Consider the following 27057-nt stretch of genomic DNA (forward strand, 5'->3'; position numbering starts at 1 on the left):
CTATAATAATATTGTAACTTTTTGGAAAATTTGTAACAAGTATATAACCATTGGGAAAGGATCTAACATAATGTTAATTTTGGAATTTCAAAAGGGTGTTGTTCTGAAAATTGTGTAATTTGGTAATTTAATTTCTCCATGTAGAATTCAGCAAACTTTGGGGAAAGTTGTCTTACATTCATGGAGCATCTCCTGTTTGCACTGGGTTGTTTTAGTAAGAACTGACCTCAGATTGAGAATGACAACAACAAAAATTTCTAAATACTAATATGTATTAATATATAAATTCTTAGCCATTTAGAATAAAACTCATCAAATTGGGAAGAATCAAGTTACAAGTTTAACATCATTACCAAATCCAATGATGGCAAGATTAAACAAGCAATTTATACTATTGAGCCAGAGGTGGCAGGATGGAGCACTGAAAGTAATTATTAGTATTTGTTGCATTTGGAGATATGAAATTATTTATGCTGAAGGTGTGGGAGGATTATGTGTGAAGAGGAATAGATGGTTAATGACAAGTCTTAGGTAACAGTATCTAGATTGTTTTAAAGCAAATATTAATAATTAAAAATTAAAGATTAATATTGAATAAAAAGAAACTAGAGTTCAATGTTTCTAAGTATATATTCAAAGAGGAGGAAAAACTAAGAATTCTGTCACATAAAATATTTCTAAGAAATTCAGTGGATTTGAAAATCCTGGAAAGAGTTACTTTGAGACTTGACAAATGCTCTCAGGCAGCAGTTTTGATATTACCCTGGAATGTGATATGCCATTTACAAAGGCCAGATATTTTGGGCTATGTCTGTCAGTGTGTTGGTACAAAACCAAAGAGGCAACAGGCTGGTTTCAGGTCTAGAGTACCATAATTTCTGTGCTGCTTGGGTCTTGAAGTTTCAGGTTTCAGGTGATTTGAGGCATTTAGAGGATTATATATCAGCAACCTATATGAATGAAGACAAGCAACCTATATGAATGAAGACAAGAGTTTCCTTTGAAGAAATTTGAAAAAGGAAGTTTGAACATAGTTAAGTTAAATAGAAATCAGTAAGAAAAGAACAGAAGAAGGTGATCTCTATATAACTCTTTCTATAAGATGACAAAAAATGGAATCTCAGCTCAGTTCTCTTTTCTCTGGAGCCAAAACTTACTCTCCTTTGCTCTCACCTTTTTTTTTCTTTTTGTTTTTAACTAATTTTTATTGGAATATAGTTGCTTTACAATGTTGTATGTTTTTCTACTGTACAGCAAAGTGAATCAGCTATACATATATTCCCACTTTTTTGGATTTCTTTTGGATTTCTTTTTCTTCTCATTTAGGTCTTCCCTGGTAGCTCAGCAGTGAAGAATCTGCCTGTCATGCAGAAGATGCAGGTTCGATCCCTGGGTCAGGAAGATCCCCTGGAGAAGGAAATGGCAACCCACTCTAGTATTCTTCCTGAAAAAACCATGGACAGAGGAGCCTGGCAGGCTACAATCCATGGGGTCACAAGAAGTGAAGTGAAGTGAAGTCACTCAGTCTTGTTTGACTCTTTGCAACACCATGGACAGTAGCCTACCAGGCTCCGCCATCCATGGGATTTTCCAGGCAAGAATACTAGAGTGGGCTGCTATTTCCTTCTCCAGGGGATCTTCCCAACCCAGGGATCGAACCTGGGTCTCCTGCATTGCAGACAGACGCTTTACCATCTGAGCCACCAGGAGTGACTAAACCACCACCATTCATTTAAGTCACCGCAGAACATTGAATAGGGTTCCCTGAGCAGTACAGTGTTTTCTTATTCAGTTCAGTTCAGTTCAGTCACTCAGTCATGTCCGACTCTTTGAGACCCCATAAATCACAGCATGCCAGGCCTCCCTGTCCATCACCAACTCCCAGAGTTTACTCAGACTCACGTCCATCGAGTCAGTGATGCCATCCAGCCATCTCATCCTCTGTCGTCCCCTTCTCCTCCTGCCCCCAATCCCTCCCAGCATCGGAGTCTTTTCCAATGAGTCAACTCTTTGCATGAGATGGCCAAAGTACTGGAGTTTCAGCTTTAGCATCATTCCCTCCAAAGAAATCCCAGGGCTAATCTCCTTCAGAATGGACTGGTTGGATCTCCTTGCAGTCCAAGGGGCTCTCAAGAGTCTTCTCCAACACCACAGTTCAAAAGCATCAATTCTTCAGTGCTCAGCTTTCTTCACAGTCCAACACTCACATCCATACATGACCACAGGAAAAACCATAGCCTTGACTAGATGGACCTTTGTTGGCAAAGTAATGTCTCTGCTTTTGAATATGCTATCTAGGTTGGCCATAACTTTCCTTCCAAGGAATAAGCGTCTTTTAATTTCATGGCTGCAGTCACCATCTGCAGTGATTTTGGAGCCCCCAAAAATAAAGTCTGACACTGTTTCCCCATCTATTTCCCATGAAATGATGGGACTAGATGCCATGATCTTAGTTTTCTGAATGTGGAGCTTTAAGCCAACGTTTTCACTTTCCTCTTTTAAGTTCATCAAGAGGCTTTTTAGTTCCTCTTCACTTTCTGCCGTAAGGGTGGTGTCATCTGCATATCTGAGGTTATTGATATTTCTCCTGGGAATCTTGATTCCAGCTTGTGCTTCTTCCAGCCCAGCGTTTCTCATGATGTACTCTGCATAGAAGTTAAATAAGCAGGGTGACAATGTTTTCTTATTAGTTACCTATATTATACAGAGTAGTGTATGTATGTCGATCCCAATCTCTCAATTCATCCCACTCCCGTTTCCCTCCTTGATGTCCATGTATTTGTTCTCTATGTCTGTGTCTCTATTTCTGTCTTTCAAGTAAGATCATCGATACCATCTTTCTAGATTTCACATATGTGTTATACAATTTTTTTTTCTGACTTATTTCATTCTGTATGATAGTCTCTAGGTTTATCTGTGTCTCTACGAATGACCCAATTTCGTTCCATTCTATGGCTAAGTAATATTCCATTTTATGTATGTATTATAACTTCTTTATCCATTCCACTGTTGAGGGACATTTAGGTTGTTTGCATGCCCTAGCTATTGTAAATAGTGCTGCAATGAACATTGGGGTTCATGTGTCTTTTTGAATTTTAGTTTTTTTCTGGTTATATCCCTAATAGTGGGATTTCTGGGTGGTATGGTAGTTCCATTTTTTAGTTTTTTAAAGAACCTCCATACTGTTCTCCATAGTGGCTATGCCAATTTACATTCCCACCAACAGTGCAAAAGTGTTCTCTTTTCTCAACACCCTTTCCGTCATTTATTGTTTGTAGATTTTTTATGAGGGCCATTTTGACTGGTGTAAGGTGATAACTCATTGTAGTTTTGGTTTGCCTTTCTGTAATAATTAGTGTTGTTGAGCATCTTTTCTTGTGTAAAAATGTGGAACCCTTCAGGAATTTGTGTGTCCTCCTTGCAAAGAGGTGATGTTAATCTTCTCTGTATCAGTCCAGTTTTAGTATACTTGCTGCTGAAGTGAGCAATCTTTTTTTTTTTTTCCCATTCCTGGGCATTTTGTTTTACCCTTGAATTTTGCATTTCATTTTTAACTCTCCTTCCACTCATGGGTTATGTGAAAATATTTCCACAGTTGTATTCTCAGTTTGTTCAGAGCTTGTGATGTGTACACGCATGCTAAGTCACTTTAGTCACGTCCAACTCTTTGTGACCCTGTGGACTATAGCCCACTAGGCTCCTCTGTCCATGGAATACTCCAGGCAAGAACACTGGAGTGGGTTGCCATGCCCTCCTCCAGGGGATCGTCCCAGCCCAGGGACTAAACCCACATCTCTTACATCTCCTGCATCAGAAGGGAGATTCTTATTACTGGTGCCACCTGGGAAGCCCCTTTGATGCATGTAGAATGTAATCTAAAAAATGGAAATATTGTGTAGAGCGAGTGCAGAGAAAAAGAGAACAAGCTGGGCAGTCAGGCAAAGAAAAGGAAATTTATTAGAGGGAAACGAGGTGACTAGCCCTTAAGGAGAACCAGCATCCTCTTTCTGATGAGGTCTTTCTTATACACCGCCAATGAAAAATTCTCTGAAGGGATGGTTAATTTTTAGCCTGTAGCTGAGTCCTGCGGTCACATAGCCAGAGGTCTGGCATCCAGTGGTCTCGTAGCCTTGAGAAGGTAGGTGCCAGCGGGAAAACAGAATGTCATTTGAGCAATTCGGTCTGTCTCAAGGGTCACTGTGACTTTATCCTTTGTTTGCGAGGTCAACATAATGAGCCATTTTAACAATAAGCCCCCATGTAAGCCTTATCAAATTGTTAACATGACTTTGGTTATTTTCAAAATGTAGCCCACAGACCTCCTTGAGTTCTCTTGAAACCTTTTAGGGAGTCCCTCAGGGCAAAAGTATTTCAGAATAATAAAAAGAACATTTTTTGCCTTTTTCACTGTATTGATTATTGCACTTAGGGTCAAAAGCAATTAAAACTGTTAGCCTTAACAATTATCAAAACAGTGGCACCAAACTGTACTTGTGGTCACTGTAGTCTTCACTACCATTCACCCCCAGTAAAAACAAGTAAGTAAATAAGTAAAATTAAAAACCAGATTTACTGCAAAAATATCTTTGATGAAGCAGGAAAAAGTATTAATTCTATTTCACCTAGATACATAAATAAGTGCACCTGTTTTTTTTAATGTTATTTGTGCTGAAATGGGAAGTATGCATACAAAATAGTTTCCACAAACAAAAGTGTGATGATGGTTGACTCAAAAAAATAATAAATAAAACACTTGTGCAATTACTTGGAGTTGCAAGCTGAATTAGCTGATTTTCTATGGAACACCATTTTTACTTGAAAGAATGACTGACAAATTGTAGTTATTTAGACTTGGCTATCTGGCAGATGACTTTTTGAAATTGAGTGAAATGAGCCTGTCATTTCAAGAAAAAATAATTTACTATATTTGTTACCAAGGACAACATTTGAACATTTGAGAGAAAAATTAGAATTTTGGAAAACTTGTATCTCCACCATAAGTTCAATAGCTTCAAAACAAAGAATTTTCTGATGTGATGAATCATGGTATTCACATTTCAAAGATCTGTATAACTCAGTCAAGCAGTATTTTACAAATGAGCAGTGGATAATGATACAAAATCAGACACAGATAATAGATCCATTCAAAGTGCAAGATAAACCAACAGATTTAAATGTAGCACAATACAAGTTCATTGATACATTTTCAGATTCTATTTGTCTAGTTTTGCTAAACTTTCAAAGACTATTTCTAAGACTCTATTATTGAATATGTATTGAAATATATATTGTTGATGTTAAGTTGCTCAGTCATGTCCAACTCTTTGCTACCCCATGGACTGCAGCACACCAGGCTTCCCTTCCTGTACCATCTCCCAGAGCTTGCTCAAACTCATGTCCATTGAATCAGTGATCCATCCAACCATCTCATCCTCTGTCATCCCCTTCTCCTCCTGCCTTCTATCTTTCCCAGCATCAGGGTTTTTTCCAAGGAGTCAGTTCTTCACATCAAGTGGCCAAAGTATTGGAGCTTGAGCTTTAACATCAGTCCTTCCAATGAATATTCAGAGTTGATTTGCTTTAGGATTGACTAATTTGATCTTGCTATACAAGGGATTCTCAAGAGTCTTCTTTAGCAGCACAATTCAAAATTATAAATTCTTCGGTGCTCAGCCTTCTCTATGGTCCTGCTCTCACATCCACACATGACTACTGGAAGACCATAGCTTTGACTAGATGGACCTTTGTTGGCAAAGTAGTGTCTCTGCTTTTAATATATATTCAATATATTGAATGTATATTGAAAAGGCTGTTGAAGAATTTAAACTCCATATACATGTGAGGCCAGATTTTCATCATCCAAAATGTAAAGTATAATAGATTGAATGCAGCAGCAGATTTAAGAATCTAGGCATTAAGCCAAAATTAAAGAGATTTGAAAATTTATAAAATAAGACAATAAAATAATTAAAATAACTTTTAAAAGTAAATTGAAAAAACTCAGTAGATTTTCTTTTAGAGCTATGATTATTTTTCACCTAAATTATTATTTTAACATATTATTGTTTCTTACTGATATTTATAAATTAACTTTTTAATGATTTGTCTTTTAATTTCCAATAAAGTAAAATGTTAGTATAAAGTTATGACCAACCTAGACAGCATATTAAAAAGCACAGACATTACGTTGCCAACAAAGGTCCGTCTAGTCAAGGCTATGGTTTTCCAAGTGGTCATGTATGGATGTGAGAGTTGGACTGTGAAGAAAGCTGAGCGCCTAAGAATTGATGCTTTTGAAGTGTGGTGTTGGAGAAGACTCTTGAGAGTCCCTTGGACTGCAAGGAGATCCAACCAGTCCATTCTATAGGAGATCAGTCCTGGGTGTTCATTGGAGGGACTGATGTTGAAGGTGAAACTCTTACTTTGGCCACCTGATGGGAAGAACTGACTCATTTGAAAAGACCCTGATGCTGGGAAAGATTGAGGATGAGAAGAGAAGGGGACGACAGAGGATGAGATGGTTGGATGGCATCACTGACTCATTGGACATGGGTTTGGGTAGACTCTGAGAGTTAATGATGGATGGGGATGCCTGGCATGCTGAGGTTTGTGGGGTCACAAAGAGTTGGACACAACGAAGTGACTGAAGTATATAAACAAAAGCTTTTGGAGGTCCTCAATAATATTAGCAATAAGGACGTCCTGAGATCAAAAGTTTATATGACAAGGATGAATTTGATCATTCTTTTTCTATGGTAAATACATTTATGTCTTTTACACTATGGACATGTTTTAGTTGAAACTACTATAATGCAGGTAACTGAGTCCCGGAAGTTATGCTGAGTAAGGAAAGTATTTATCACATTATACTAGTGTGTTTTCCATTACTGTGATATGAGCTGCACATATCATCAGTTTAACTCAGTAAGTTCTAATAAATGGAAGAAGTGTTGCAAAGCAAACCAGAGATTATAAAAGAAAAATATTCTGATACTCTTTTTGGATTTTCAACATCTCTCAACTAAAACAATGTAAAATTTTTCTATTGGTCTTTTTTTCATATACACATCTTTCCTCCTTAAACCTCCCTCCCCTCCACACTAGTAACCTTTCTAACAGGCACATCAAGTCTCCACTGTTTAAAAGTATTAGTGACATCCAGGGATAAAAGCTCAGTTTATTCAGGATGACTGGCTCCTGTGAGCTGTTGAGGTTTGTCTCTTCTCTGTGGTCTATCTACTCTACCATGTGCCCCCCAGATATACTGCATTTCTGTGCATATCTGAACTGTTTTTGTCTCCTGGCCTTTGCTGCTGCTGCGTTCTCTGCCTGAAAAGCCACGATCTCTTCTTCCCTCAAGAATGACTCATTTCCTTTCTGTGCTATGGCTGTGCCTGGAACAGACTTCCATCCTAGCACCAACTGCACTTCATTGTGCTTATTTCTTGGCTTCCTTTTCATGTGCTGTACCTTCTCTGCAGCACATTTAGGCCTATCCTCTGATGTAACAGGATCACCACTACCTAGTTCATATGGGGGCACCTAACTACTCAGTAGGGGTTTCCCAGCTGGTGTTAGTGGTAAAAGATCCCAATCTGCCTCCCAATGCAGGAGACACAAGAGACACAGGTTCAACTCCTGGGTGGGGAAGATCCCCTGGAGGAGGAAAATGGCAACCCACTCCAGTATTCTTGCCTAAAGAATTCCATGGAGAAGAGAAGCCTGGTAGACTATAGTCCATGGGGTCACAAAGGGTGGACACAACTGAGAAACTGAGCACACACACACACACACACACACACACCCTACCTCAGCCATAAAGAACCTGCCTGCAATGCAGGAGACACAGGGGAAGCAGGTTCAATTCCTGGGTCAAGAAGATCCCCTGGAGTAGGAAATGGCAACCCACTACAGTATTCTTGCCAGGAAATCCCATGGACACAGGTGCCTGGAAAATGAGACAAAACAGAAACATTTCAGGGAAACCTTTATTACCTGACAATTCTATACTTTAAATAATGTTTTCATAAATATATTTATTGGTAAAACTATACTTAAGCACATAATAATCTTAATATTTTTGTGCAAATTCCAAACTCCTATCACAGAGTCCATACATGCTATGATTAAATGTTGTTTTTCAAAGTAACTCTGAATTTTTTTTTCTTATTGTTAACTGTAGTTAAAAATGACTTGATTTAATTCAGAGAAATTTCATTACTTTCCATTTAATCTGTTGAAGTTGTATTTTGTTTTTTGCTTGAGTCAAATTTAAAAAAAATTATCCAAGGATTATCCTCTTTTAGTTATAAAAATTAGTAAAGTTATTATAGAAAACTGCTGCTGCTGCTAAGTCGCTTCAGTCGTGTCCGACTCTGTGAGACCCTATAGACGGCAGCCCACCAGGCTCCCACGTCCCTGGGATTCTCCAGGCAAGAACACTGGAGTGGGTTGCCATTTCCTTCTCCAATGCATGAAAGTGAAAAGTGAAAGGGAAGTCGCTCAGTCGTGTCCGACTCTCAGCAACCCCATGGACTACAGCCTACCAGGCTCCTCCGTCGATGGGATTTTCCAGGCAAGAGTACTGGAGTGGGTGCCATTGCCTTCTCCAATACAAAACTTAGAATATTTTAAAAGTATAAAGAGTATAATATTCATAATTTATAATCTTCTGTGTGATTTTTTTTTGCCCACAAGAATAATAATATATTGCTTTTGACACTGTAATATTTTCCTCTAAATAATTTTTATTTTTGTTGTTTTGGGGGAAATTTTTGTTGTTTCTTAGGATTCCTATGGTGTTTGCAATTTTTTATCTATCAGGTGTTATATCTTAAACATTTTTTTCATGCTGTCAGAAATTTTTTAAAAAGATCATTTTAATGGCTCCATAGTATTCCATCACAGAGTTTTACTTTTATTTAATTATTCCAACACTTATGGAAATGTTGTTTCTTTCTAATTGGATAATTACTTTTGAGGTAAACTTAACTAGCACATTAAAAATATCAAGCATTTTAGAGTACTGTTAATAATCATCAGATCATTTGTTGTATAAAGTAGAGCCAAAAAAACAGAATTCCCACATTGCCTGTGTAGTGCACACAGAATGAAAGTTCAGTCAACCAGCACTTACATGTGGCGCAAACAATTTCAGTGCGTGGATTCATGCAGTAGGCTCCTTAGCTTTCACCTTCAGTTGTTCCGGGTCCCCGCTGAGGGTAGAGCTGGAAATAGGTTGGTTTACTATTCTTATTCACTCCTCCTCTCACAATTTGTTCAGAATATATCCTTTTGTGTTCATTTTCTCACATTTTCCCTTACTTTCAGAAATAGAGACAAAATAACACAAATATTAACATGGAACAACTACACAAAACTATTGCACTGTTTGCTTTTTTTTTTTTTTTTTAACCACTTTCCAGTAGCATATAACACTCTTCTTAGATATTCAGGTACAGTTTTAAAGAGATTTAAAGTTCCCATTAAAATATGTCTTTAACAAGTGTATTGAATGATATGAGACTTGAAAGGGAAGTAAGGAAATGGTAATCATTTTACAGTTCTCATTTATCCTTCAATTATGTGTGCATGCTAAGTTGCTTCAGTTGTGTCCGACTCTTTGTGATCCCATGGACTATAGCCCAAGGCTATAGTCTGTCCATGGGATTTTCCAGGCAAGAATACTGGAGTGGGTTGCCTTTTCCTTCTCCAGGGGAGCTTCCCGAGTCAGGGATCCAACCTTCAACTCCTGTGTCTCCAACATTGCAGGCAGATTCTTTACCACTGAGCCACTGAGGAAGCCTGCTGCTGCTGCTGCTGCTGCTGCTGCTGCTGCTGCTGCTGCTGCTAAGTCATTTCAGTCGTGTCTGACTCTGTGCGACCCCAGAGACGGCAGCCCACCAGGCTTCCCCGTCCCTGGGATTCTCCAGGCAAGAACACTGGACTGGGTTGCCATTTCCTTCTCCAGTGCATGACAGTGAAAAGTGAAAATGAGGTCGCTCAGTTGTGTCCGACTCTAGCGACCCCATGGACTGCAGCCCACCAGGCTCCTCTGTCCATGGGATTTTCCAGGCAAGAGTACTGGAGTGGTTTGCCTTTTCCTCCTCCAGGGGAGCTTTCTGAGTCAGGGATCCAACCTTCAACTCCTGTGTCTCTAACATTGCAGGCAGATTCTTTACCACTGAGCCATTGAGGAAGCCTACATAGTACCTTAATCTAATCAATCCACTTTCAAATCCACCAATTTAATACTATTTTATTTGGAGGTACCTGAATATATTTCAGTATTCCTGCAGCTCCCTTTGGAGGTTTATGCTTTTATGATTATTATCTTCCTGCCAATGTACTATATCTCTTATTTCTCTTTCACTGGCAGGCAGATTCTTTACCACTAGCACCATGTGGGAAGCCCTTCAACTATATGTAGTTATAGGTTTGATATTGTTAGTAGAGAGTCTGGTTGAGACCCCTCCTCCTGTTAGCCTTGGTTCTTGGTAAGATTGCAAAGAAAAATCTGAGGTCTTACCTGTTGCAAGAAAATTTATTGAAGATAAAGGAAGAGGGAACATCTCAAAAGAGAGGTGGGCCAGGTCAAGGGAAGCAATGACCCTGGAGGGCTGAGGTGTAGAGTTTTTAAGGCAAGCTTATTTGCATAATCCATGCGGTCCATTGACTGAGGTTATATAATAAGAGGCTCTACTGTACACATCCTGCACATATTTCAGTTTATTATAATTAGATGTGTCTACTCATGGAATATTTATGAACAGTTAATGAGCCCAATGGCTGCCAAAGTTTACCTAAGTACATGATAGTGAGAGGTGTGCACATGTGCCAGAGAGGGGAAGGTCCCTACAGTCAGCCAGTGGAGGGTTTTTCTGATCCCCTGACTATTTTGGAGTACCGTTGGGAGCTATGTGGGGCAGGGTTGGTAAATAGCTTAGTGGGATTAGGCGGCCACTCTTGTTGCTCATGGCTGACTTCCTGCCTAACAAGAAAGGATCATTCATATCCTCCATGATGTGAAAGAATCACATCAGATCCCAAAACTAGGGTAACATTACAGTGTTAAAAACAATTTAAGTTTTCATTTTGTCGTCAGTTCAGTTGCTCAGTCGTGTCCGACTCTTTGCAACCCCATGAATTGCAGCACGCCGGGCCTCCCTGTCCATCACCAACTCCTGGAGTTCACTCAAACTCACGTCCATTGAGTCAGTGATGCCATCCAGCCATCTCCTCCTCTGGCGTCCCCTTCTCCTCCTGCCCCCAATCCCTCCCAGCATCACAGTCTTTTCCAATGAATCAACTCTTCCCATCAGGTGGCCAAAGTATTGGTGTTTCAGCTTTAGCATCAGTCTTCCAAAAAACACCCAGGGATGATCTCCTTTAGAATGGACTAGTTGGATCTCCTTGCAGTCCAAGGGACTCTCAGGAGTCTTCTCCAACACCACAGTTCAAAAGTATCAATTCTTCGGCACTCAGCCTTCTTCACAGTCCAACTCTCACATCCATACATGACCACTGGAAAAACCATAGCCTTGACTAGACAATCCTTTGTTGGCAAAGTAATGTCTCTGCTTTTCAATATGCTATCTAGGTTGGTCATAACATTCCTTCCAAGGAGTAAGTGTCTTTTAATTTCATGGCTGCAGTCACCATTTGCAGTGATTTTGGAGCCCCCAAAAATAGTCTGACACTCTTTCCACTGTTTCCCCATCTATTTCCCATGAAGTGATGGGACCAGATGCCATGATCTTCGTTTTCTGAATGTTGAGCTTTAAGCCAACTTATTCACTCTCCTCTTTCACTTTCATCAAGAGGCTTTTTAGTTCCTCTTCACTTTCTGCCATAAGGGTAGTGTCATCTGCATATCTGAGGTTATTGATATTTCTCCCGGCAATCTTGATTCCACCTTGTGCTTCTTCCAGCCCAGCGTTTCTCATTATGTATTCTGCATATAAGTTAAATAAGCAGGGTGACAATATACAGCCTTGACGGACTCCTTTTCCTATTTGGAACCAGTCTGTTGTTCCATGTCCGGTTCTAGCTGTTGCTTCCTGACCTGCATATAGGTTTCTCAAGAGGCAGGTCAGGTGGTCTGGTATTCCCATCTCTTTCAGAATTTTCCACAGTTTATTGTGATCCGCACAGTCAAAGGCTTTGGCATAGTCAATAAAGCAGAAATAGATGTTTTTCTGGAACTCTCTTGCTTTTTCCATAATCCAGTGGATGTCGGCAATTTGATCTCTGGTTCCTCTGGCTTTTCTAAAACCAGCCTGAACTTCTGGAAGTTCACTGTTCACATACTGCTGAAGCCTGGCTTGGAGAATTTTAGCATTACTTTACTAGCATGTGAGATGAATGCAGTTGTGTGGTAGTTTGAGCATTCTTTGACATTGCCTTTCTTTGGGATTGGAATGAAAACTGACCTTTCCTAATTCTGTGACCACTGCTAAGTTTTCCAAATTTGCTGGCATATTGAGTGCAGCACTTTCACAGCATCATCTTTTAGGATTTGAAATAGCTCCAATGGAATTCCATCACCTCCACTAGCTTTGTTCGTAGTGATGTCCTCTAAGGCCCACTTGACTTCACATTCCAGGATGTCTGGCTCTAGGTGAGTGATTACACCATCATGATTATCTTGGTCATGAAGATCTTTTTTGTACAGTTCTTCTGTGTATTCTTGCCACCTCTTCTTAATATCTTCTGCTTCTTTAGGTCCATACCATTTCTGTCCTTTATTGAGCCCATCTTTGCATGAAATGTTCCCTTGGTATCCCTAATTTTCTTGAAGAGATCTCTAGTCTTTCCCATTCTGTTGTTTTCCTCTGTTTCTTTGCATTGATCACTGAGGAAGGCTTTCTTATCTCTGCTTGCCATTCTTTGGAACTCTGCATTCAGATGCTTGTATCTTTCCTTTTCTCCTTTGCTTTTTGCTTCTCTTCTTTTCACAGCTATTTGTAAGGCCTCCCCAGACAGCCATTTTGCTTTTTTGCATTTCTTTTCCATGGGGATGGTCTTGATCCCTGTCTTCTGTACAATATCACGAACCTCTGTCCATAGTTCATCAGGAACTCTATCAGATCTAGTCCCTAAATCTATTTCTCATTTCTACTGTATAATCATAAGGGATTTGATTTAGGTCATACCTGAATGGTCTAGTGGTTTTCCTTACTTTCTTCAATTTAAGTCTGAATTTGGCAATAAGGAGTTCATGATCTGAGCCACAGTCAGCTCCCAGTCTTGTTTTTGCTGACTGCATAGAGTTTCTCCATCTTTGGCTGCAAAGAATATAATCAATCTGATTTCGGTGTTGACCATATGGTGACGTCCATGTGTAGAGTCTTCTCTTGTGTTGTTGGAAGAGGGTGTTTGCTATGACCAGTGTGTTCTCTTGGCAAAACTCTATTAGCCTTTGCCCTGCTTCATTCTGTATTCCAAGGCCAAATTTGCCTGTTACTCCAGGTGTTTCTTGACTTCCCACTTCTGCATTCCAGTCCCCTATAATGAAAAGGACATCATTTTGGGGTGTTAGTTCTAAAAGGTCTTGTAGGTCTTCATAGAACCATTCAACTTCAGCTTCTTCAGTGTTAATGGTTGGGGCATAGACTTGGATTGCTGTGAGATTGAATGGTTTGCCTTGGAAATGAACAAAGATCATTCTGTCATTTTTGAGATTGCATCCAAATACTGCATTTTGGACTCTCTTGTTGACCATGATGGCTACTGCATTTCTTCTAAGGGATTCCTGCCCACAGTAGTAGATATAATGGTCATCTGAGTTAAATTGACCCATTCCAGTCCATTTTAGTTCACTGATTCTTAGAATGTCAATAAAGTCTAGTAATTTATACCCGATAGTAATAAATCTCAGTGTATACATCTAATTCTCAGAGCATAATCTATACATCAGAGCTTTGAAAGAGGTTGTTGTTTTCAAGGTCAGTGAAAATGACCTGAGAAAATTTTCTTTCTTCTCCTGAATTTGGTAGTGGTAATAGACACACGGCTTCTCTGGCAGTTCAGTGGTCAAGAACCCGCCTACCAAAACAGGAGTCTTGAGTTCAATTTCTGGGTTGGGAAGACCCCTGGAAAAGAAAATGGGAACCCACTCCAGTATTCTTGTCTGGGAAATCCCACGGACAAAGAAGCCTGGCGGGCTACAATAATGAGGTCATAAAGAGTCAGACACGACTTAGCAACTAAACAGCAGACAAGCAGTCACCTTCTTTCTTCCTAGCATAACTCTGATTCTGTGGAGGTACCACCCTCCTCAGGACATTGAAGGGTCATGAGAAACTGGTCTGTCTCAATTTTCCACCCAGTTCTAGGAGTGGGCTAATTAGCCTAGGGGTGAACTCATTCCCATCATCAATGATTGATTTAGCAATAGACTCGTTATCCCATACTAACTAATGAAATATAAAATGTCTACCATGGGGCTTCTAGAAAAACTCACTTCTCTCCTAAGAAAAAGCCACAAGAAAAGATGGTATTTTTCCTCTGGTGTTGCCTCCCTGGATGTAACACCTTTCACTGCTGCAGACCACCTTACTCAACCATCGCTGAAGGTGGTAGAATAAAGGCTCGAACAGAGCTTGGCTTCTTAAGTGAAATTATTGAAAGAGCCAACCCTGAAACTGCCTCTTCTACAGACTTTCTTAGTTCAAGCCATCAGTTCATTTCAGTCGCTCAGTCATGTGCGACTCTTTGTGACCCCAAGGACAGCAGCATGCCAGGCTTCCCCATCCATCGCTAACCCCCAGAGTTTACTCAAACTCATGTCCATTGAGTCAGTGATGTCATCCAACCATCTCATCCTCTGTCATCCCCTTCTCCTCCCGCATTCAATCTTTCCCAGCATCAGGATCTTTTTAAATGAATCAGCTCTTCACATCAGGTGGCCAAAGTTCAAGCCATCTTGAAGCCAAAAACTCCTTAACCAAAATCAAAAAATTAACAAAAAGAGTGAAATGCTTGGCATATAAAATGTAATGTTATATATTACTATCTAGAATTATTTAAAATTATAGTAAATTGAGTCCATATCATATTTATGATGAACATATATACTGATTGCTCAATCTGATAGACAAATGCAGGAAACATTGACCAATAACACTGTCTAGACATTGTAAATACTAAATGTTTTAGCATTCATAGTTACTGGGCCTTGGAGTAGAGCAGTCGGGAAGTTGGTCAGCAAGAAATAATTTTCTCAGTCATTCATCCACTTATTATTCACTCACTTTACAAATATGGGTTGAGAGCCTACTATGTATAACACTAGATTTCAAGATACCGTCTTTTAAGTACTTGAATTCTAAGAAATATAAGCTGGCTATATAAAAAAATATTTTAAAAACAGAATTCATTGCTTCTTTGAGATTCTGAATATATTGCATACCATCTCTAAACCTCAGCATTACTGATCTTAATAAAATCAATATTCTTATTTATGTATACTATTTCAATGCAAATACAGTACTGTGCCTTAACTGGTCATAATGGGATTCAAAATTTCAGTTTAAATTTGGAACAGAGATTTTTCTCTATTGTAATGCCCAACATGCTGCTGCTGCTGCTAAGTCGATTCAGTCATATCCAACTCTGTGCGACCTCATGGACGGCAGCCCACCAGGCTCCCCCGTCCCTTGGATTCTCCAGGCAAGAGTACTGGAGTGGGGTGCCATTCCAAATTAATAGACATTCCATGAGGAATAATCACTTTTGACTTTAGGCAAAAAAGAAATTATGTAAAGAAATATAATAATAATTCAAATATTACAGTTATTATTTCTATAAAATTCTTCTTGAATTCCTTTAGAGGAGTAAAGCATAAAGAAATGATCAAGGCATTCTGATTCATAAATAGAAAAGAAAGGAAGTCAATAATTATCACTGTTTACATGATTATCATTGTGGCATGAGTTTCTTTTATAATTCAGTATTTTTAGTATATTTGTAGAGTTGTGCAACCATTACTACAACTTAATTTTAGAACACTTGCATTGGGCCAAAAAGAAACCTAATGCGCATTTGTGCTCACTCCCCACTTGCATTGTCAGTCCTAGGCAAACACCATTTAGTTTCTGCCTCCATACATTTGCATTTTCTAGACATTTCATATGAATTTGAATAATGCATTATGTTATTTTCTGTGTCTTGCTTCTTTCACTTAACATTATATCTCTGAGGTTCACCCATATTGCAGCATGTATCAGTACTATTATTTTTAATTGCTCAGTAATATTTCATTGTATGCATATACCATATTTGTTTATTCATTCACCAGTTAATGGACATTTGGGAAGTTTCTACTTCTTGGCTATTGTGATAAGACTGCTCTGAATATTCCCGTACAGGTTTTTGTATGCGTGTATGTTTCCGTTTCCCTTTCTTGCTTTGGGGTAAAATTACTAGGTCATAAAATATACCAATGTTTAACATTGTGAGACACTACCAAGATGTTCTCCAAAATGTCTGTACCATTTTATATTCCTGCCAGCAATATACGAGGGCTCCAGTTTTTCTACATCCTCAACACCACTTGTTTTTATCTTTCTTATTATGCCCATTCTAGTAGATGTGATGTGGTATCTCATTGTGATTTTGATTTGCCTTTCCCTCATGGATAATGATTGCTGAACATCATTTGATTTGCTTATTGATTTGTGTATCTACTTTGAGCAAATGTTTGTCCAAATTCTGTGCTTATTTTTACACTGGGTTTTTGCCTTTTTATTATTGACTTGTCTTTTTATTAAGACTTTTGTCTTTTTATTATTGGTTTTTAAAAATATTCTGCATATAATTCCTTATCTGCTATGTAATTTGCAAATGATTTCTCCTATTCTTTGGCTTGTATTTATTTTCTTGATGGTGCCTTTTGAACTACAAATCATTTTTTATGCAGTACAATTTACCAATTTTTTTCTTTGATTACTTGTGCTTTTGGTGTTATACCTAAGAAATCATTACCTCACCTAAGGTCATGATGAATTACTTGTATTTCTCAAACAGTTTTATTGTTTTAACTCTAACATTTATATCTATAATTCATCTTGAATTAATTTTTGTATGGTGTTATACATGGTCCCAATTTTTTCCTTTTGCATGTGGAAGTCTAGTTTTTCCAGCACCAAATATTCAAAAAAATTATTTCCCCATCAAATTGCCTTGTGTCTTTTTCAAAAATCAACTGGCCAGTGTCGTATTCAAAATCAAAAGCTAATCAAAAGCTAAATTGATAAAAATTTTATCAAAGTAATGTTCTCTTCTTATTCAAGAATGAATCAAAATAAAAGCCTTTGCTACTTTATAAATATCAGATGTCTAAATATTAAGGAAACTATATGGTCACTTTATAAGACCTTATACTATAAAATGTTCTGAAAAAAAATTTTCTGTGTTTTAGGTTTTTAGTTTTGCTGTAGGTTTTGAATTTTTAACTATTGTGTTGTATCTCTCACTCTTGGGAGATGGCATTGTTATTCCAAGTATAATATTTTATTTATTAATGCAGAAACTATTGTGTGCCTTTCACAAGTATTCACTTTGCATGTTATAGTGAAAAATGCAAAGATGGATGCTATTCTCAAGGTGTTTATGTATTAAGATAGAAAATAAGACATTCACAAGTAAATATAATAAGAGGTAAAAGTTGGCAAGAAATGTGAGAATTGCAGGTAAATGCTTATGGGAATTTAAAGATGACTTGCTATTTATTTTGGAAAAGCACCAGTGGATAAAAGATTAACAGTCTATGTGACAGCAAATTTAGCTCTCCATTGGCCTATAAAAGTGGTTAAGGTGATCACAAAAAATAAGCATCAAGTATCTGATTGATGAATATAAATGAGATATATGTAGCTATCAAGAAGTATCACCTGTGAAAAAAATAATTATGAATAATAATCATTGTACATGACATGCCAGTTATCAATTTGTTTTCTCTTAGCTCTAAGTTCACCATTTGGAACCTAGACAGCTATAGGGCTTTTTAGTTAGAGGCATTAGTTCTTTGTCAGTGAAAAGACTGTATCTGACTCTTTGGAACCCCATGTACTATAGTCTGCTAGGCTCCTCTGTCCATGGGATTCTTCAGGACAGAGAATCCTGGAAGAGGGTAGCCATTATCCTTCTCCAGGGCGTCTTCCTAACCCAGGGGTCAAACCCGGGTCTCCCACATTGCAGGCATGTTCTTTACTATCTGAGCCACTTGAAGGCTTTTGTCAGGGAAGCTTTGTCAGTAGAGGGTACTAAAAGGAACATTGCTGACGGAAGGAGCTGCGCTCCCTGCTGTATTTTGTTTTCACTTGCTCCTGGTGCACTGCCTATTGGGGATGTGTGTGTATGGTGACATGTAGTGATATTCTGCCACAGCCTAGTTGGGGCAGCCCATGGTGACTTCAGAACTCAGATAAGGGCACAGTGACCACTTTGCCCCAGCCCTCCTAACACAGAGACCTCTTGCTCCTTGACTCACAGAGTAGTGCCCCACTCCTCCTGAGGGCCCATCTTTAATACCAAACTTGGGTCACTGGGTTCTGAAGTGTTGTTCCTGCTTGCCTGACAACTATCACCCAGCACTGGCCTGAACACCCCCACAAACTATGCTGCTTGTACAGAAAAAGGGCTTCAGCTACCCCTTGTCCAATGAGCTCTGAAACACCCCCTTAAGAAGGGCAGCACTTCTCTGTCTTCCTTTCTATGCTCTCCCTCAGCCCTAGAATTTGCTTTAGACTTTTCTTACATCTTTTTATTTACTCAGCCATTATAACTTAATAATCCTTCATATTAAAGTCTTCCTGTTTAAATTTACATGTGGTTTCTTTCACCTGATTGGATCCCCAATTGGTACCTATTGCTATAAAATCTTTTGCTCAGTTAATATTATTGATTTTTCCAGTTCCTCAGTTTAGAGTGATAAAGGGTTAATTTCACATCACTATCCTGGGCTTTTCTGCTGGCTCAGTGGTAAAGAATCCTAATTTCTACAAAGAAATTAGAGAAAAATTTTCTATATTTCTTGTATTTGTATATTTCTCAAAGGATTATAATCCTGGTAATATAATTATACAAATTATATATATAATATATAATTAAATCATATGTAATTAATGTAAATTAATGATATTATATAGTTATTACTCTGATATAATTTTTAAAGAATTGGAGCTGACATATTAGAAAAGAACAAGTAAAATATTATATAGAGGATTATACCAGTTATTTTGGGATATTGCATTTTTAAAACTATCTCTAGGGGCTTCCCAGGTGGCTCAGACAGTAAAGAATCTGCCTGCAATGCAGGAGACCCAGCTTCGATCCCTGGGTTGGAAAGATCCCCTGGAGGAGGAAATGGCAACCCACTCTAGTATTCTTGCCTGGAGAATCCCATGGACAGAAGAGCCTGGCAGGTTTCAGCCTTTGGGGTTGCAAAAACTTGAACATGACTTAGCAACTGAGCATACATATCCCTAGAAAAGAATTAGAGATGTGTGACATATTTCCTCACATGGCATCATGGAAGGTGACTTTTTAACTAGTAAATATTGACTGTGGTCTAGCATCCCATTCACAAATAAAAATTAGGCATTCATTTATTGAATCAAGTGTCATTGATCCTATTCCCAGTTCAAGTACTTGGTTTCATATTGAGTTACCCATATAATAGATTTTGTAGGAATTGATTATTTTGGCCAAAGAAATAGAAAGAGAGAGACTTAAACTATTGTCAAATTTTGTCTTTAAATTAGCAAAGTTATACAAAGGTATAATACAACTCTTAAGTCTTAAAATGAGGTTTTTTTTTTTTTCAAAAACATTGATTTAGTTAAATACAGTAAGATTATTTTACCATTTGTTGTACTTCTTAAAACTCAAATATTTCTTATTTATATCATTGTTCTAAATTTTAGTCAATATTTTCTTCGTTTTGAACATATATGTCAAATTAAAGATTGGCCAGCCAGATTGCTATTTAGGCATGTAGTCATTCTCATCTTGAATATTAATATAATACAATTTTGTTACTATTTTATGTAATGTGCCAATATAAATCTTTTGAAATGTCAGTATTCTAAAATATAGAAGTAGAAAAGATGTTTGTTTGGCAAATAATTTTAATATTTAGTTTTTGGCCAATTTAGCCAATTTAGTTGTTGGCTCTTGTAACTAGAGAAAGATAAAATAAGGTTTTTATTTCAAGTAACTTTAATTAGTAAAAGATTTACAAATCTCACATTCATATTACTAACTCAAAAGACGCAATTCTCTAATATTAATCTCAGTGTACACCCACACATATACATATATATGTTTCTTAAAAATCCTTAAATATTCATTTGAGAAGAAAATAAGCAGCATAACATGGAGTTATTTTTAGAAATATTTATGTGTAATCTGCATTGTTTAGATTATTTTCTTATCAAATGCATATATAACAATTCTCAAGAAATATGTGTACTCCATGTATCTGGATATAAGTTTTCCATTTCTCCAAACATCTAGAACTTAACCTAAAATCGAGTTGAATATATAGGCTTTTGAATATTCCAAATATCTTTTCATATCTTTTGCTTCAAATTGAAGTCTGCTGCTGCTGCTGCTGCTGCTGCTAAGTCACTTCAGTCGTGTCCGACTCTGTTCGACCCCATAGACGGCCGCGCACCAGGCTCCCCTTCCCTGGGATTCTCCAGGCAAGAACACTGGAGTGGGTTGCCATTTCCTTCTCCAATGCATGAAAGTGAAAAGTGAAAGTGAAGTCGCTCAGTCATGTCTGACTCTTCACGACCCCATGGACTGCAGCCCACCAGGCTCCTCCGTCCATGGGATTTTCCAGGCAAGAGTACTGGAGTGGGTTGCCATTGCCTTCTCCGAAATTGAAGTCTAGATAACCTCAAATATAAATTTTTCAAAATAGATTCCTATTTAAAGCAGATCTTTTAAACCTGACATTTGGAAAGATCAAATTAATAGGGACTAGAAGATGAAATAGAGATGGAGATATACAGAATTAGACATTCTCATCAAGGTAAGAAGGACTTTCCTGTATGGCTCAACGGATAAAGAATCTTCCTGCAATGCAGGAGACCAGAGACCCAGGAAATGTGGGTTTGATCCCTGGGTTGGGAAGATCCCTGGAGAAGGAAATGGCAACCCAATCCAGTATTCTTGTTTGAAAAATCCCATGGACAGACAAGTCCAGCGGGCTACAGTCCAAAGGGTCTCAAACAGTCCAACATGACTGAGCAACCAAGTGCATGCGCCATGCGTGCATGTGTGCACACGTGTGCACACGCACACACACACACACATATCTAGGTAAAAAGGGGAAGAAAGAACTTAAAAATTAAAACCAAGTATAATTGCCATATATTTATAAACTCGTAAATAAAAAGAGAAAAAGTGTATAATATTTTTAGATTTCCAGCAGAAATGGTGAATGCACACAGTATTTTGCAAATTCCATGAAAGGGCACATTTGAGATGTTTGAGAAAAATGATTAAAGAATTTTAGGACCTTTATCTTAACTGAATATCTTGAGATAGCCTAAAAGATGAGAAAATAACACATAAAAACCATATATATTGAAATTGAGAGTCATCTAGAATAACACAGATAAAAACAATTAAAGCCTGTGAGTAGAGATTGTGTCAGACCAATTTAATTTCCTTTGTGACAAAATAAAAAGTCGTGTAAAGACAAATATAATAAATATCATTTATTTGTGGTTTGGGGATGCTTTCATATATCCGTACTTGATCTTTTTTTATGATCTTTTATTATTAATTCCCAACTTTCATGTAAGAATTATGAAGGGGACCACCAAATGAAAGAAGGTGAACTTTCAGTGTCTGTTGAGAGTAACAATACACTTTTTCAAAAAAGGCATCTATGAAAGAATTTATATTTTGTTAAGTTTTATCATGTATATAATTACATAATTGAAAGAGATTATGATATGAATGTGTACATGGCATGTATTCAGCATGAATCAAAAGCCAGAGTGGGCATTACAGATTTTAGAATCTCTAGAATAACCCTGAGCCTGATTTCTTGAAATTATTGGTTTATTAATTTAGTTTAATTTAAAATTAATTGTTAAGTGTTCAAGTGATTCAGGATGGTTAACAATGATTTCATGATTTCACGGAGAAATTTATTAATTACACCATTGAAATCAACCCAGAGATTATTACTATTTAATAACTTTTCACTGACCTCAATGTTGAAATTGGGAATTAGAGTATAAATGGTGTATAATAAATCATATTAAAAGCTCTGAGGGATTCAAGAATAGAACACAGCATAAACTTGAAACTTTTAGAAGCTGACAGACTCTAAAGTTCAACCAAGGTTAGATTTTGAATCAAGAACAAACTATTAAGCATAAATATCATAAGATGTTAGGAAAACTAGTCACAAGTTGGTGGAATCAAGACCCTTATGTTTAACAAGAAGTCAGTAAGTGTTTCTGATTAATAATAGGAACAGGATCATAGGATGTTTTTATATGTAAAGATTGATTTTATTGTTTCAACCCTTTTTATAAATGTTGAATTGATTTGTGCAGATACAGGCTAAATGAATACAGATACCCTATTACTGAAACAATTTGTAAAGAAAATTATGCAAAAGTTAGGAATCATCTTTTATTGTTGTTGCCATTTAGTTGCTAAGTCTTGTCCTACTTTTTGAGACCCCATGGACTGTAGCCCATCAGGCCCTTCTGTCTATGGGATTTTCCGGGCAAGAATACTGGAGTGGGTTGCCATTTCCTTCTCCAGGGGATCTTCCTAACCCAGGAATTATCTTTATGCTATTTTTAATTACTATTATTCCTTTAGAATCTCTGAGCTCAGTGAATTTGGGAAGAAATTGGAAAGGACCAGGTGAACAATGCAAATAATTACATAGTATCAATTATAGGGCCTTAAAAGATTGAAAATTTTTCAGATTGGAAAAGAGAGCACTGAAGGGAGAGGTTTTCAAATAACTGTTTTCAAATGTATGTAGGTTTGTTGCAAGGAGAGTATGTAATTGTATCTTTTTTAATCTTTGTAAAAATATAAATTACTGGCAATGGGCATAAACGGTAGCAAGAGAACTTCATGTTTTTCTTTTCTTCTTCCAAAAGTGATTTGATCTGACTTAAAAAATCAAATACAGTATAAATCCAAATAATAAAGACCAAACAAGCTAAACGGAGTGGTGAATTTGATGTTCCAAAACCCAGAAAAGATATGACTTCTACTTGGTTCTGAACTGAACTTTGTGCTTCTAACATTAACTAGCTAAAGGGATAGCATGGAGGGTCATGGGTTACATAAATGGACCCCATTGTCTACACAAGAAAGTTAATGAAGGGGACACACTGGAAATCTCTGCTATCCCTGGCATCTAGCATGTAACTGAGCATGGTTGTAGTTTAATAGTTTCTTCGGTTGATTAATTGATTGCTTGATATTTAGTGATCTTTTGTTGTTGTTTAATTCCATTCTACCAAATGCCTGCAACTGTATGTCTTTTGTTATTCAGTCACTGAGTCATGTCCAACTCTGCAACTCCATGGACTGCAGCCTTCCAGGCTTCCCTGTCCCTCACCATCCCCCAGAGATTGCCCAACTTCATGTCCATTGAATTTGTGATGCCATCCAACCATTTTATTCTCTGTTGCCCTCTTCTCCTCCTGCCTTCAATCTTTCAGAGCGTCAGGGTCTTTTCGAATGAGTTGGCTGTTCGCATAAGGTAACCAAAGCATTGGACCTTCAGCTTCTGCATCAGTTCTTCCAATGAGTATTCGAGGTTGATTTCCTTTAAGATTGATTGGTTTGATCTCCTTGCAGTCCAAGGGACACCAAGAGTCTTCTCCAGCACAACAGTTCAAAAGCATCAATTCTTCAGCACTCTGCCTTCTTTATGGTCCTGCTCTCACATCCATACATGACTACTGAAAACACCTTAACCTTGATTGTATGGACCTTTGTCAGCAAAGTGATGTCTTTGGTTTTTAACACACTCTCTAGGTTTGTCATAGCTTACCTGCCAAGAGGCGATCTTCTAATCTCAAGGCTGCAGTTACGGGTCAACTGTATGTCTATGCCAACTAATTAGAAATTGCTGGTATTTTTATCATATGCAACTTACTTTCTGCATTTGGCCCTACTTTGTAATATCTAAAACACTAGATATTTTTATACTAGGATTTTTTGAATTTTGAGGAGCAAAACATTCTGAATGTTTCTTACTTCTGCCAAAAAATTATATAATAACATATAAAACTGACTATATGTGGAAAATAAATTTGGCTCAATTGAATATTCTGGGCACAACTTAGTATCTCCTACACAAAAACTTATTCTGGCAGATGTTCTGCAAGGTCTAAATTGGTCATTTAAAAGGATACTTTCAACACTCGATTCATTAAGTGGCATAGAGACTCCATTTGCAGGTAACCCCTTCTAACAGATCCATCAGGATACAGTCTCCTTAAAATCAATCATTCTCCATGTGCCATTCTTATCTTTCTCTTAAAATGTGGAGGGTATAGTAACAATGCTGCCTTTTTTTTTCCCTAGTCACAAGTTTTCTCTATTCTTTATAACACAGAGTTCTGATATCCCAAGTAACCACTTGTTCAAGTGCTTGAAATTATGTTAGACCATTTTTTGAGGAAGATTTGGCCTGGAGGGATTCCTTGAGTCTACTTTTAAGAAAAGTTAGGATGACTCAGTTTCTCAGTGAGAAAACATATTGTGACAATAAATGTTTCTAACCAAATATCAGCCCTGCTGCCTGAGTTTCTGGTTTTATAACAAGAGCATTGAGCTATAAAACAGTAGACCCAGATTTCAATTTCAAACTTCCACAAACTATCTGACTGGAGCTAGTCACTCCATTATCTGTGGTACCTAACTTTATTGAACTTTCTTTTTCTCCTTTACAAGGCAGACAGTTAAAATTTTAAGAATCTGTTATGTACAAAGTGCCCTTACATTTTTAACGGGGGGAAGGGAGGTTTCAGAGAATGCTTGTTCCCAAGGCATAAAAACACATTCAAGGTAGTACAGGTCAAATGGGTTATTTATTGGAAATCCCACAGACCAAAACACAGCTAAGGCATAAAGAGACTAAACTGAACTGAGAAGTCAGGAGCCACATCACAACAGCTCCTTCTGGCTCACTCTTTGCATGCTTGCTTCTTATCTCTGCTGCTCTGTCTTATGTTTTGGCTGCTGTCCTCTGCTTGCTCAGGGCCAGAGAGCGCTTCCCAGACTCAACCCCGGGTCACTGCGTTCAGGTGCTTATAATGTTCTGACTCACTCAGTCTCACTCCAATCTAATCCTTCTCCAGAAAGAGAACCCTATTGGCTCAGATAAGCTTGTGGATTGGTTCCACTGTGATCTGTGTCCTCATTTCACCTACCAGGCTGTGGCCACCGGAAGGGATGGGAAAGTCAGGTGGTGCAAACATGGTCACTTAGGTTATCTTTTAGCCCTGGTTACACATGGGGCTGAGTAAGCCCCCAAGTGTTATTATAAGAATTAATTACATTTTACAAATGATGAAACTGAACTGAGGGAAGTCAAGAAACTATTTTTAATGTCATAGTTTAGTAAGGGTTAGAGCCAAAATTTGAACCAAGATATCCTCTTTGAGTTCAGTGATCTCACTACAAAGCTTTCATGGTTGACAGAATAAACCTCCAGGTCAGAAGTGACTGTTCCACTATTTAAATTATTGAATCATGGATTCCTCTCTAATCAGTAAACTGATACTTGCATGAATTAATTTAATTCCTTAGGTATCAAATACTTGATTTTGATATTTATAAAGTATGCCTTACCTAGTTCATTTGTCTATACCAGTGTTTATCAACACGTGCCCATTGATTAAATATAACCCCCCTGCCTTAATCACCTGAGCAGGTGGTTTAAAAACAGATTCCAGGCCCAACTTCAGATCTCTGAAACAAAAATACTTGGGTGGCTTTGGACTTGTGTTTTCCAAATCTCCCCCAGGTGATTTTTATGAAAAAATCATTTATATCCTCAAGGTTCAGTATCTATTAAATAAACAATATGCCCTATTATTTTAGTTCCCCACAAATTAAAAAAGAATTCACTTAATTAAGCTTTAATGTTCCATTTTTAAATTTTGAAGAAAGGAGAATTTTTATATGAATGAAGCTCTGAAAATTTTTATTATCTATGTTTGAGTTCCCTTAGTTTGGTGATGACATATATGTTAGAGTGAGATGTGAGAGGACAGTGGCTTTGCCCTTCTAATGACCTGGGACTGAGCAGATGGCCTGGGTCAGCCTCTGATTCTGAATTCATTCATGTATTCATTCATTCAAGAAAACATTTACTGAACACAGTGAGGCTCATGTGTTGGTTCTCCCAAATGTTGAATAGGATGATCTTGCTTATATTTCTAAGAGAGTTGGGGGAAAACAGAGGATAAAGGAGATTTAGTTGATTTAGTTCTTGTTGGATATTTGCAGTTTGCCTTTTTCCTTAATTCTGAAGTTGTCTTTTCTGCCTTCCTCTTTGGTGAGGGGGAAATAATTGAGCAGTAGCTGAGAAGTCTTGACTTGTCTATATAGCCAGCAAAATTTGGCAGGTTAAAAAGATGCCCAGAATGCTGAGTAATGCTTGCACATGTAAGAGGCCTGTCAACCCCATCCCTACAGCTCTGTTCATGTCCTCTATCAGGGCTGTCAAGTCCCTGATGCTCTATAACCCTGTTTCTAACCTCAAAATGAAACTCAAGCTAAATAAAGCATACAGTACATTTATCCATTTTTTCCTTCATTCAAATCAGTAGCATCTAAGAAGTCTTGTAAGGGCTCTTCAGTTACCAGAGAGACAAAAAAATATTTAAAACTGCTATGTTGCTAGTTTCTAAAAAGTGTCAAAATTTTTTTCTTTCCATGTAGTCAGTGTTTAAGGGAATTAATGTTAGATTAGTTATGTGAATTTTAAAAAAAGAAAAGAAAATTTCTGTTTCATCTCAGCGGAGAGCCAGCAGTGCTGCTCCC

General features: G+C 37.7%; 1 protein-coding gene and 1 non-coding gene across 2 annotated transcripts in view; one reads left to right on the forward strand and one right to left on the reverse strand.

Annotated features, from left to right (window-relative positions):
- Positions 1-27057, forward strand: part of SCN1A (sodium voltage-gated channel alpha subunit 1) — a 157060-nt gene that overhangs the window by 8967 nt on the left and 121036 nt on the right. The gene's annotated exons all lie outside the window — the stretch shown is intronic.
- Positions 3382-3488, reverse strand: LOC112443611 (U6 spliceosomal RNA). The gene has a single exon (XR_003032015.1). It is a non-coding gene; the product is annotated as a U6 spliceosomal RNA (small nuclear RNA).

The sequence above is a fragment of the Bos taurus genome, chromosome 2 (assembly GCF_002263795.3).
Source record: "Bos taurus isolate L1 Dominette 01449 registration number 42190680 breed Hereford chromosome 2, ARS-UCD2.0, whole genome shotgun sequence".
Lineage (NCBI taxonomy): Eukaryota > Metazoa > Chordata > Mammalia > Artiodactyla > Bovidae > Bos > Bos taurus.